Source organism: Oreochromis niloticus, unplaced genomic scaffold (assembly GCF_001858045.2).
Source record: "Oreochromis niloticus isolate F11D_XX unplaced genomic scaffold, O_niloticus_UMD_NMBU tig00003174_pilon, whole genome shotgun sequence".
Lineage (NCBI taxonomy): Eukaryota > Metazoa > Chordata > Actinopteri > Cichliformes > Cichlidae > Oreochromis > Oreochromis niloticus.
Genome location: NW_020327802.1, coordinates 102,022 through 113,658, shown reverse-complemented (window position 1 = coordinate 113,658; position 11,637 = coordinate 102,022). Strand labels below are relative to the sequence as shown.

At 38.5% G+C, this 11,637-nt stretch overlaps 1 long non-coding RNA gene across 4 annotated transcripts; it reads right to left on the bottom strand.

Annotated features, from left to right (window-relative positions):
• Positions 1-2,093: 2,093 nt before the first annotated feature.
• LOC109201508 (uncharacterized) lies at positions 2,094-9,482 on the bottom strand. 4 transcript variants are annotated; one of them, XR_002061560.2, is made up of 6 exons: positions 8,793-9,482; positions 8,438-8,544; positions 8,210-8,269; positions 8,023-8,113; positions 7,699-7,856; positions 2,094-2,615 (listed from the first exon to the last, which is right to left on the bottom strand). It is a non-coding gene; the product is annotated as an uncharacterized LOC109201508 (long non-coding RNA). The 4 variants fall into 4 exon arrangements; XR_002061558.2 differs by having other exon boundaries at positions 8,438-9,357; XR_002061559.2 differs by lacking the exon at positions 8,438-8,544 and having other exon boundaries at positions 8,793-9,357.
• Positions 9,483-11,637: the final 2,155 nt, after the last annotated feature.

Here is an 11,637-nt window from a genome sequence, read left to right as displayed (position 1 = left end):
TTAGAAAGAAAAACAATGAAACAGGTTCTCAAAGTTTGACATCAAAGCAAATCTAATGCCTGTCACCAAATCCCAGCAGATTCTTCACCAGGATGTCACAGTTTTCATGGTTCATACAAACTAAGGAATCATTTAGAAGAGTTTCAAACATCAACTGATTGAATCCATGAATCTGAAAATGTGTTTGTGAGTGAAAGAGACAGACATGTACAGACTGAACTATCTGTTCAACAGTCAAAGTGTTTCTCTAACAGGAGACACTCTTTACACTCCACTCAGCACAGGGACACTGAGGAACCATGACGATGATAAAATACACCAAACCCAGGATAAAGAGTTTGAGTGAATGTGGTGTTGAAGGTGTGGAGGTGGATCAGAGTGTCAGAGGAGACTCTGTAGAAGGACAGAGTGCCAGCAGGACAGTCCACATACACTGCTGCTCTGTTAGAGACAGAGGAGGAGGAGGAGGAGGAGGAGATGGAGATGGGTGTTTTTATCTTATTGTGCCAGACAGACTGAGGACCATCATCAGAGCAGTACAGATTCCAGGACTGATCATTCCCTCCAAACCAACAGTCTCTGTATCCTTTCCTTCCGATTCCTCTGTAACTCACTGATATAGAAACGCCTCCTCTCCACTCGACCTCCCAGTAACAGCGACCAGTCAGACCATTTCTACACAGCAGCTGATAAACATCAAATCTGTCTGGATGATCAGGATATGACTGAACCTCCTCCACATCTGTCACCTTCCTGTTATTGTCAGACAGTTGGAGCTTTGTGTTCACTGTGTTTGTGTCGATTGTGAGTTGACAGGAATCTGATGGAGAGAACAAACACAATCCAGCTGCAGTTATTGATCCATCATCTGTTCATTGATTGACACTTTGATGATGATTCAATTCAATTCAATTCAATTTTATTTATATAGCGCCAAATCACAACAAAAGTCGCCTCAAGGCGCTTTATATTGTACAGTAGATAGCACAATAATAAATACAGAGAAAAACCCAACAATCATATGACCCCCTATGAGCAAGCACTTTGGCGACAGTGGGAAGGAAAAACTCCCTTTTAACAGGAAGAAACCTCCGGCAGAACCAGGCTCAGGGAGGGGCGGGGCCATCTGCTGTGATTGGTTGGGGTGAAAGAAGGAAAACAGGATGAAAGACATGCTGTGGAAGAGAGACAGAGATTAATAACAGATATGATTCGATGGAGAGAGGTCTGTTAACACATAGTGAGTGAGAAAGGTGACTGGAAAGGAAAAACTCAATGCATCATGGGAATCCCCAGCAGCCTACGTCTATTGCTGCATAACTAAGGGAGGATTCAGGGTCACCTGGTCCAGCCCTAACTATATGCTTTAGCAAAAAGGAAAGTTTTAAGCCTAATCTTGAAAGTAGAGATAGTGTCTGTCTCCCGAATCCAAACTGGAAGCTGGTTCCACAGAAGAGGGGCCTGAAAACTGAAGGCTCTGCCTCCCATTCTACTTTTAAATACTCTAGGAACAACAAGTAGGCCTGCAGTGTGAGAGCAAAGTGCTCTAATAGGGTGATATGGTACTACAAGGTCATTAAGATAAGATGGGGCCTGATTATTTAAGACCTTGTATGTGAGGAGCAGGATTTTGAATTCAATTCTGGATTTAACAGGAAGCCAATGAAGGGAAGCCAATATAGGAGAAATACACTGTAAAAAAAAAACTGTCAAATTTACGGTAAAATACCAGCAGCTGTGGTTGCCAGGAATATACCGTGAAAAAAATGTGAGATCTGTAAAAGACAATACGGTATACTGGTTATGTAACCCTAAATTTTAAGGTAGACAACGTATTATTTTACCAAAATCATGATAGAAAAAAACAAATATATTTGTCAATTATACAGCAATTTAATGTAAAAAATGCAACTTTCCATAGCTTTTTACGGATATTTGCAGTAAAAAAAAAAGTTATAATATAATAATATTTACAGTAATTTGTTGTTAATTTAACAGTAATAGGATAGACCCTATTATTGTAAATAACTGTAAAAATAACAGAAATATGTTAAACCTTATTAAAACCTTTGACAGTAAAAAACACAGTGAAATTGTATAACAAATTACAGCATTTTATTTTGACCAGATACATTTTACGGTAAATTCCTGGCAACCACAGCTGCCGGTATTTTACCGCTAAAAATACAGTACAATATGAGGAACATAAATGGTTTACCGTACATTTTACATTTGCAACCGCTAAATACAGAAAAATCTAAAGATGCTCATATATAACCAAGGTAGTGAATATTACTGATAAACAATGAGAAAATTTGACATACCATTTGAAAACAGACTAAACATATCACTTTCTCTATTCCTACAAAACAGCATAGATCTTGAGAATACAGCATGTGTCCATATATATGGCTGGTAATCCATGGAGGAATGAATAAACATGAAACAAAATATTACCTGCCCCTGACCTATCAACAGTAATGAGTCACTGGGTCCTGCCTTGGTGAAGGAAAGGACTCAGTGGAGTTTCTAATGCGCATGGTGTCGAAGATACAAGCTCTGCAGGAGTACTTCAATGTCCATCAGGAGTTCACTTTGGACTGGCAGGATCCCCTCTGCAGCAAAAAATGGACAAAGTTTGATCAGTGCTTGAGCAAAATGCACAGAAATGAACAAAACGTGCTGCCAAAAACAGATCTAATGATAAATGATTTCTTAAGTGTAAAATATACAGTTCTTAAAGGATAGCTATTGTCAAAATGCAACCTGGGCTGTTTTTTTTTTTTTTACTGTAAACGAGACAAACATATATCTAAAAGCATAATTACGACAAACGAGCCGTTTTTGAGATTGACCGTGATTTTGTTTTGTGGTCAATAGCCAGTGAATGGGAATACTAGGGGGCCGGGGCATAAATTTGAGCACATCAAAATCGATACAGTAAAAAAAAAAAAAAACAGCCCAGGTTGCGTTTTGGCAATAGTTATCCTTTAAATCTACTTATGTAAAAGTGATACATACAGGGAGTGCAGAATTATTAGGCAAATGAGTATTTTGTCCACATCATCCTCTTCATGCATGTTGTCTTACTCCAAGCTGTATAGGCTCGAAAGCCTACTACCAATTAAGCATATTAGGTGATGTGCATCTCTGTAATGAGAAGGGGTGTGGTCTAATGACATCAACACCCTATATCAGGTGTGCATAATTATTAGGCAACTTCTTTTCCTTTGGCAAAATGGGTCAAAAGAAGGACTTGACAGGCTCAGAAAAGTCAAAAATAGTGAGATATCTTGCAGAGGGATGCAGCAGTCTTAAAATTGCAAAGCTTCTGAAGCGTGATCATCGAAAAATCAAGCGTTTCATTCAAAATAGTCAACAGGATCGCAAGAAGCGTGTGGAAAAACCAAGGCGCAAAATAACTGCCCATGAACTGAGAAAAGTCAAGCGTGCAGCTGCCAAGATGCCACTTGCCACCAGTTTGGCCATATTTCAGAGCTGCAACATCACTGGAGTGCCCAAAAGCACAAGGTGTGCAATACTCAGAGACATGGCCAAGGTAAGAAAGGCTGAAAGACGACCACCACTGAACAAGACACACAAGCTGAAACGTCAAGACTGGGCCAAGAAATATCTCAAGACTGATTTTTCTAAGGTTTTATGGACTGATGAAATGAGAGTGAGTCTTGATGGGCCAGATGGATGGGCCCGTGGCTGGATTGGTAAAGGGCAGAGAGCTCCAGTCCGACTCAGATGCCAGCAAGGTGGAGGTGGAGTACTGGTTTGGGCTGGTATCATCAAAGATGAGCTTGTGGGGCCTTTTCGGGTTGAGGATGGAGTCAAGCTCAACTCCCAGTCCTACTGCCAGTTTCTGGAAGACACCTTCTTCAAGCAGTGGTACAGGAAGAAGTCTGCATCCTTCAAGAAAAACATGATTTTCATGCAGGACAATGCTCCATCACACGCGTCCAAGTACTCCACAGCGTGGCTGGCAAGAAAGGGTATAAAAGAAGAAAAACTAATGACATGGCCTCCTTGTTCACCTGATCTGAACCCCATTGAGAACCTGTGGTCCATCATCAAATGTGAGATTTACAAGGAGGGAAAACAGTACACCTCTCTGAACAGTGTCTGGGAGGCTGTGGTTGCTGCTGCACGCAATGTTGATGGTGCACAGATCAAAACACTGACAGAATCCATGGATGGCAGGCTTTTGAGTGTCCTTGCAAAGAAAGGTGGCTATATTGGTCGCTGATTTGTTTTTGTTTTGTTTTTGAATGTCAGAAATGTATATTTGTGAATGTGGAGATGTTATATTGGTTTCACTGGTAAAAATAAATAATTGAAATGGGTATAAATTTGTTTTTTGTTAAGTTGCCTAATAATTATGCACAGTAATAGTCACCTGCACACACAGATATCCCCCTAAAATAGCTAAAACTAAAAACAAACTAAAAACTACTTCCAAAAACATTCAGCTTTGATATTAATGAGTTTTTTGGGTTCATTGAGAACATGGTTGTTGTTCAATAATAGAATTATTCCTCAAAAATACAACTTGCCTAATAATTCTGCACTCCCTGTAGACAACGCAGCCCTAATCACAATCATAATTTGTTGGAAAACATATTTAAGTTTCCTATTGATTTATCATAGAACTTGAAGTTAATGGCTGAATGCATGGTGATGAGACCTATCTATGGGCAGAAATCTGTGCCATCAGAAACTGAATTTGAATTACTCGGATTGAATCTGAATTGTAACTTGAATGAAAGCTTTTGAAAACTGAATTTGAATTAGTCTAATTTGAAATTGAATTTATGGTTTGAAAATGAACTAATTTGCTTTGAAACTGCATTTTATCCTTTAAAAATCAGCTCTCGAATAATTTCAGATTCACTTCTCACCATTCAGTTTCAGTTCTACAATTCAATTTCAGTTCCAAAATTCAGTTTTTTGGGACTTACATCCGGTTCCGGTTCAAGCGCAGATTAATAGAACTACAGACTGATAGCGTTACTGACGGAATCTACAGCGTCTTGAGCTGAATTAAGACTTCAGAAGTCATTCGTCATGTCGAATGACCAGCGGATAAACTCTCAGGTTGGTAATAAATGTATTACATGTATAAGAACAAGCGTCATGTTAACAAATGATAGCCGTACAGTAACCTTTATGCTTATTGTAGCTGCTAGCTAAAAACGCTAATTTAGCCTAGTTTGCCCTGATTTCAGCTTTGACAAACAAATATGATCGACTGTTTCTAGTAGAATTCCAAAGTTGTCATCTTGTACCCTCTCAGAGCCCTGTATGCTTGCAGAGACCCCTACAGTAAGGAAACATGCAAAACGCTGTCCAAACCTTTGTATTTGAGCTTTATTTATGTCTTACACAGCATCCCAACTCTTTAGCTAACTTAATAACTTTAGCTAAAGTGAATAGTTAGTCTAATTCATTAGTGCAGCATTACTGGATCACCTCTGTTTGAAGTGATATAATATGATATACAACTATCACTGAAACAGCAAACTTTGTAAATAAACAAACAACACTTCTCATTCTCTAAACATTTGGCCACAGCTGTAAATTACACTATCAGTGCTTGTTCACTCTTGACAATAATTACATTTCTAAATTCTCTTTGTGCATTTACAGGTAAACAATATCTAATATTTTATCTAAATGACTGCTTTGTCTTTGAAAAGGTGAAGAGCCTGAGGCCGGTGACAGTCCAGTTCTACTCCAAGTACATCCTTACGGTGGCTCACAGGACAAGGTGACATTCCTGTCCTGCCAGAAGAGAAGAGAAACTTCAGAGTCTTCATGAAGTTCAACCACACCTGTCATATGGAATATGACAGGGGTCTCAAACTCCAGTCCTTGAGGGCCGGTTTCATGCAACTTTTACATGCCCTCGAGGACTGGAGTTTGAGACCCCTGCTGTATGGTGTTCATGCAGTTTTCTACCCCACAGTTACAGCATGTCTGACTGCCTGTTCAGCATATGCAAAAATATATGATGAGTTTAAGCATGTGATGACAAAGGCCTTCCATTATGGTGTTTGTCATCACATGTCACAGACATCTGGATGATCATTTGGAATAAACAAAAAAAACAAAAAACTTGTTACTTCATCTTTTATCTTTATTATTATTATTGTTCTTATTTTACATTTTTCATTGTTAGGCATTGGGTTTATTTGTAGTAGTCCTTTCCAGCTTCTCTCCCTCTTCCATGTTACTGTGTCAGCTTGTCAGCATCTATTTGGGGTTGGGAGTGGAACAGGAAGTAAGGAACAGAAAGTGCCATTTAAACCAGGAGAGGTTCTTATATTTCAGAAGAAGGGATTAATTCAAAAGAAATGACCTCAATGCCATATTTTATTTAGGAACCCTAGAGAGCACTTTGCAAAATAACACATTCTTATAATTTCACCCTCAGATGAGCCAAGCTACGACTGTCAGGGAAGGTGATGTAGGTACAGAGCATGTGAGAGTGGTTAAGTTAATGTCTCTTGTCTAGATGAAGGCAAAGGAGGGATCAATGGCAAGGCGTAGAGATTCAGTATCTTCAGTCTTCAGTGGACACTCCATTTCTGGCACAAAACACCTGTAAAAGATGGTCGATTTAGGAGGTGACCCGACAACTTCAGCCTGTCAAACATAGCAATGGAGCAGTATGTTTTTAAAAAAAACAACTAATAAGCATGCACTCAGTACCCTAAGAATTATTATGGTAGTTAAACACAGTGATAGTTGTATATCATATTATATCACTTCAAACAGAGGTGATCCAGTAATGCTGCACTAATGAATTAGACTAACTATTCACTTTAGCTAAAGTTATTAAGTTAGCTAAAGAGTTGGGATGCTGTGTAAGACATAAATAAAGCTCAAATACAAAGGTTTGGACAGCGTTTTGCATGTTTCCTTACTGTAGGGGTCTCTGCAAGCATACAGGGCTCTGAGAGGGTACAAGATGACAACTTTGGAATTCTACTAGAAACAGTCGATCATATTTGTTTGTCAAAGCTGAAATCAGGGCAAACTAGGCTAAATTAGCGTTTTTAGCTAGCAGCTACAATAAGCATAAAGGTTACTGTACGGCTATCATTTGTTAACATGACGCTTGTTCTTATACATGTAATACATTTATTACCAACCTGAGAGTTTATCCGCTGGTCATTCGACATGACGAATGACTTCTGAAGTCTTAATTCAGCTCAAGACGCTGTAGATTCCGTCAGTAACGCTATCAGTCTGTAGTTCTATTAATCTGCGCTTGAACCGGAACCGGATGTAAGTCCCAAAAAACTGAATTTTGGAACTGAAATTGAATTGTAGAACTGAAACTGAATGGTGAGAAGTGAATCTGAAATTATTCGAGAGCTGATTTTTAAAGGATAAAATGCAGTTTCAAAGCAAATTAATTCATTTTCAAACCATAAATTCAATTTCAAATTAGACTAATTCAAATTCAGTTTTCAAAAGCTTTCATTCAAGTTACAATTCAGATTCAATCCGAGTAATTCAAATTCAGTTTCTGATGGCACAGATTTCTGCCCATACCTATCATTCAATCTACATTTCATAGCGTATGAAACTGCTCACCTGGACATGAACCTGAGCTCGGCTGATTAAGATTAGTGTCTCCTGTCCATCTTTCTGTAGCAAAACTTGAATAATACCACTGCTTACCTCTTATTGAATCTTTGGGTGCAGACTTAATTGAAGAGCCTCGTATAAACAGGCAGGGTGTGATGTTTAGGGAAACCAAAGAATACAGGCGCCATCATTTCTGCCAGAAGACTCATGGGGTGCAACGAAGCTTTCATTGTGGACTGGCTAGATACCTTCTGCATTCAGAAAGAAAACAAGAAGGGCATACACCATAAACAATAATAACTGACAAAAATAATGAGACAAGAAATTAAAGTAACAAAATAAGTGCAAATCAAGTTTCCCTGTGTTGCAGTGTAGCTGAATGTTTTTCAACAATTTGATTTACGGTAAAACACATACCAAATATTTCCAGCCAAGGTTTGTTTCAATCTTCAGCATGTTTTTCCTGCCATTGTCTTGAAACTGTTTCATCTGTCCCTCTCATTTGATGCTGTTTACAAAAACAAAACAGCAATATTGTAAAGGGAAAAAGGAAAATGAATTTAATGGGAAAAAAAGAAAAAAAGATTATGACCTGAAATCTCACCATTTCCTGAGAGTCGCAGGTCCTTTGAGTATCCTTATGGTTTCTGCTCAAATTCAGTGTCTGAAAAGGGCAGGAACAAAACAAACCTTTTTAATCATAAAGAGAGAGTTCTGACACTGACGTTCACACATTGCCATTGCACATGTAAACGAAGAAACCACCGCCACACCAGTGACATGGGTGGGGGCAGAGTGTCTTCGGTAAAAATGAGCCTTAAACGCGCCATACCTGGTGTATGTCTGCTTGCAGCCTGCTTCAATACACCGAAAGAAACAACGTGGCTCATTCCGATGCAGTTTACAATGAAGCACGTAGCCCCTTGATGACTGAACTACCTTACCACAGAAATTACAGGTTAACATAACTCCATGTACTTTGGTAATTCCTCCCTAGCAAATTAAGCACGCCAATGCAGAAACTAATCCAGAGCAATGCTTCCCTCGCGACAGTAATGCTAACTCAACTCACAAATGCTAACTAAATTCACAACCTCACTCATAAAAAACGAACTGCTAAAATTATCTATAAACGCTGGGCTGGTGGATTTTTATAACAGAGATAACTTGAAGTTGCATGTACTCACCTCACCTCGAACTAATTGTAAGCTGCCAGGATGTCTACAAATTCCGAAGATGCTGTGGTCCAAGCAGCAATAAATGGCGCTAATATACGAGTTCAAAACTGTGTCCGTTAGCGAAGCCAACGTGAGTCTCCTGCATGAAAAAAAGAGCGGTTGGCACACAGCTCAGCAGTGCGCCGCGCTATTGGTCATTTTCAGGTGACGTCATCCCGCAATGTAATGTCGCTCTTTGTTTCTTTAGGAGGAGGTTCGAATTTGATCAGAAGTCACGTCACGTCTTGCCTTGCTTCCCCTTTTTTTGGTGAAATTGTTCGCTCATACTGCACAATGTTGCTACCAGAATTTTTTTTTCTCTGCAATTCGAACGTAAAACGTCTGTACACAGTTTACCAGCAGTTTAGCTACCAATCAACAGCGATCACACAAACTCAAAATTTAAGGCGGACCCACTTAAGGTGGTCTGATAATATGGCGTGAAACACAACAACATAAAGTTGTTTTAAAATAATAATTAAAAAAGATTATTGAAATCAATTTTATTCACAACCATAAACTTTATTTTTAACATCTTCTTTTGCTGTTGATTTTTTTTTATCAGAAGGTTAACAATGATATACTGCAGGCCTAACTTTTAATCTGTATATCAGTATCTGAATTTTAAAATAAAAAAAAATACTATCAATTTTATTGTCTTTCACTGCTGATATTTGCTTTTTTTCCTTTTTTTAAAATGGTATTTACTGGTTGTATTATTACGGTGGACCCTATTGTTTAACATCTTGCTTCTGTAAAAATGAATGTTTTTGTTTGCTTAAAAATCTACAGCTTTATACTGTGAATTCCAATGTGCACAACCCGAAAAGATGTAGTTTTACTCAAATAATACCGTAAAATCTAAGTTTTTCAGACATTTTCAACATTACAATATTTAATTGTAAAATGTATGCATATTTATTTGTTTTCACAGACAGTATTTATAATTTCAACATTTTATCACAGTAAAAAACAAAGTTTTATCCAGTCTCACAATTAACGGTTATTCAATCTATTTAATACAGTAAAAGGAAGTTTTTGGTTTTACGCTCCATTACCGTTGGAATTTGACGGTGTTTTGCTGTATATTTTACTGACTTTTTTTACAGTGTATGCTCTCTCTTTCTAGTCCCTGTCAGGACTCTTGCTGCAGCATTTTGGATCAGCTGAAGGCTTTTCAGCGAGTTTTTAGGACATCCTGATAATAAAGAATTACAGTAGTCCAGCCTGGAAGTAATAAATGCATGAACTAGTTTTTCAGCATCACTCTGAGACAGGATATTTCTAACTTTAGAGATGTTGCGCAAATGGAAGAAAGCAGTCTTACATATTTGTTTAATATGTGCATTGAAGGACATGTCCTGGTCAAAAATGACTCCAAGGTTCCTCACAGCATTACTGGAGGCCAAGGTAATGCCATCCAGAGTAAGAATCTGCTTAGATACCATATTTCTAAGATTTTCAGGGCCGAGTACAATAACCTCAGTTTGATCTGAATTAAGAAGCAGAAAGTTAGCGGCCATCCAGGTCTTTATGTCTTTAAGACATTCCTGCAGTTTAACTAATTGGTCTGTGATACCTGGCTTCATGGATAGATAGAGCTGCGTGTCATCTGCATAGCAGTGAAAATTTATGCTATGTCTTCTAATGATGCTGCCTAAGGGAAGCATGTATAATGTAAATAGAATTGGTCCTAGCACTGAACCCTGTGGAACTCCATAATTGACCTTAGTGTGTGAAGAGGACTCTCCATTTACATGAACAAATTGGAGTCTATTAGATAGATATGATACAAACCACTGCAGTGCAGTACCTGTAATACCTACAGCATGTTCTAATCGCTCTAATAGGATATTATGGTCGAGAGTATCGAACGCAGCACTGAGGTCTAGCAGGACAAGCACAGAGATGAGTCCACTGTCAGAGGCCATAAGAAGATCATTTGTAACCTTCACTAAAGCTGTTTCTGTGCTGTGATGAGCTCTGAAACCTGACTTAAACTCTTCAAATAAGCCATTCCTCTGCAGATGATCTGTTAGCTGTTTGACAACTACTCTTTCAAGGATTTTTGATATGAAAGGAAGGTTGGAGATTGGCCTATAATTAGCTAAGACAGCTGGGTCTAGAGATGCTTTTTAAGTAAAGGTTTAACTACAGCCAGCTTGAAGGCCCGTGGTACATAGCCGATTATTAGAGATAGGTTGATCATATTTAAGATTGAAGAATTAATTAATGGCAGGACTTCTTTGAGCAGTTTTGTAGGAATGGGGTCTAAAAGACACGTTGATGGTTTGGAGGAATTAATTATTGAAGTTAACTCAGAAAGATCAATTGGAGAAAAAGAGTCTAACTTAACATCGATGGTACTAAAGGTAGCTGTAGATAATATTACATCTGTGGGATGATTATTGGTAATTTTTTCTCTAATGATAAAAATTTTATTTGTGAAGAAGTTCATGAAGTCATTACTAGTTAACGTTAACGGGATTGTTGGCTCAGTAGAGCTCTGACTGTTTGTCAGCCTGGCTACAGTGCTGAAGAGAAACCTGGGGTCGTTCTTATTTTCTTCAATCAGTGACGAATAGTAAGATGTTCTTGCTTTGCGGAGGGCTTTCTTATAAAGCAGCAAACTATTTCTCCAGGCTAAATGATGATCCTCTAAATTTGTGACACGCCATTTCCTGTCCAGCTTACGAGTTATCTGCTTTAGGCTACGTGTTTGAGAATTATACCACGGAGTCAGGTACTTCGGATTTGAGGCCTTAGTTTTCACAGGAGCTACAGTATCCAGAGTCGTACGTAGTGAGGAGGTAAA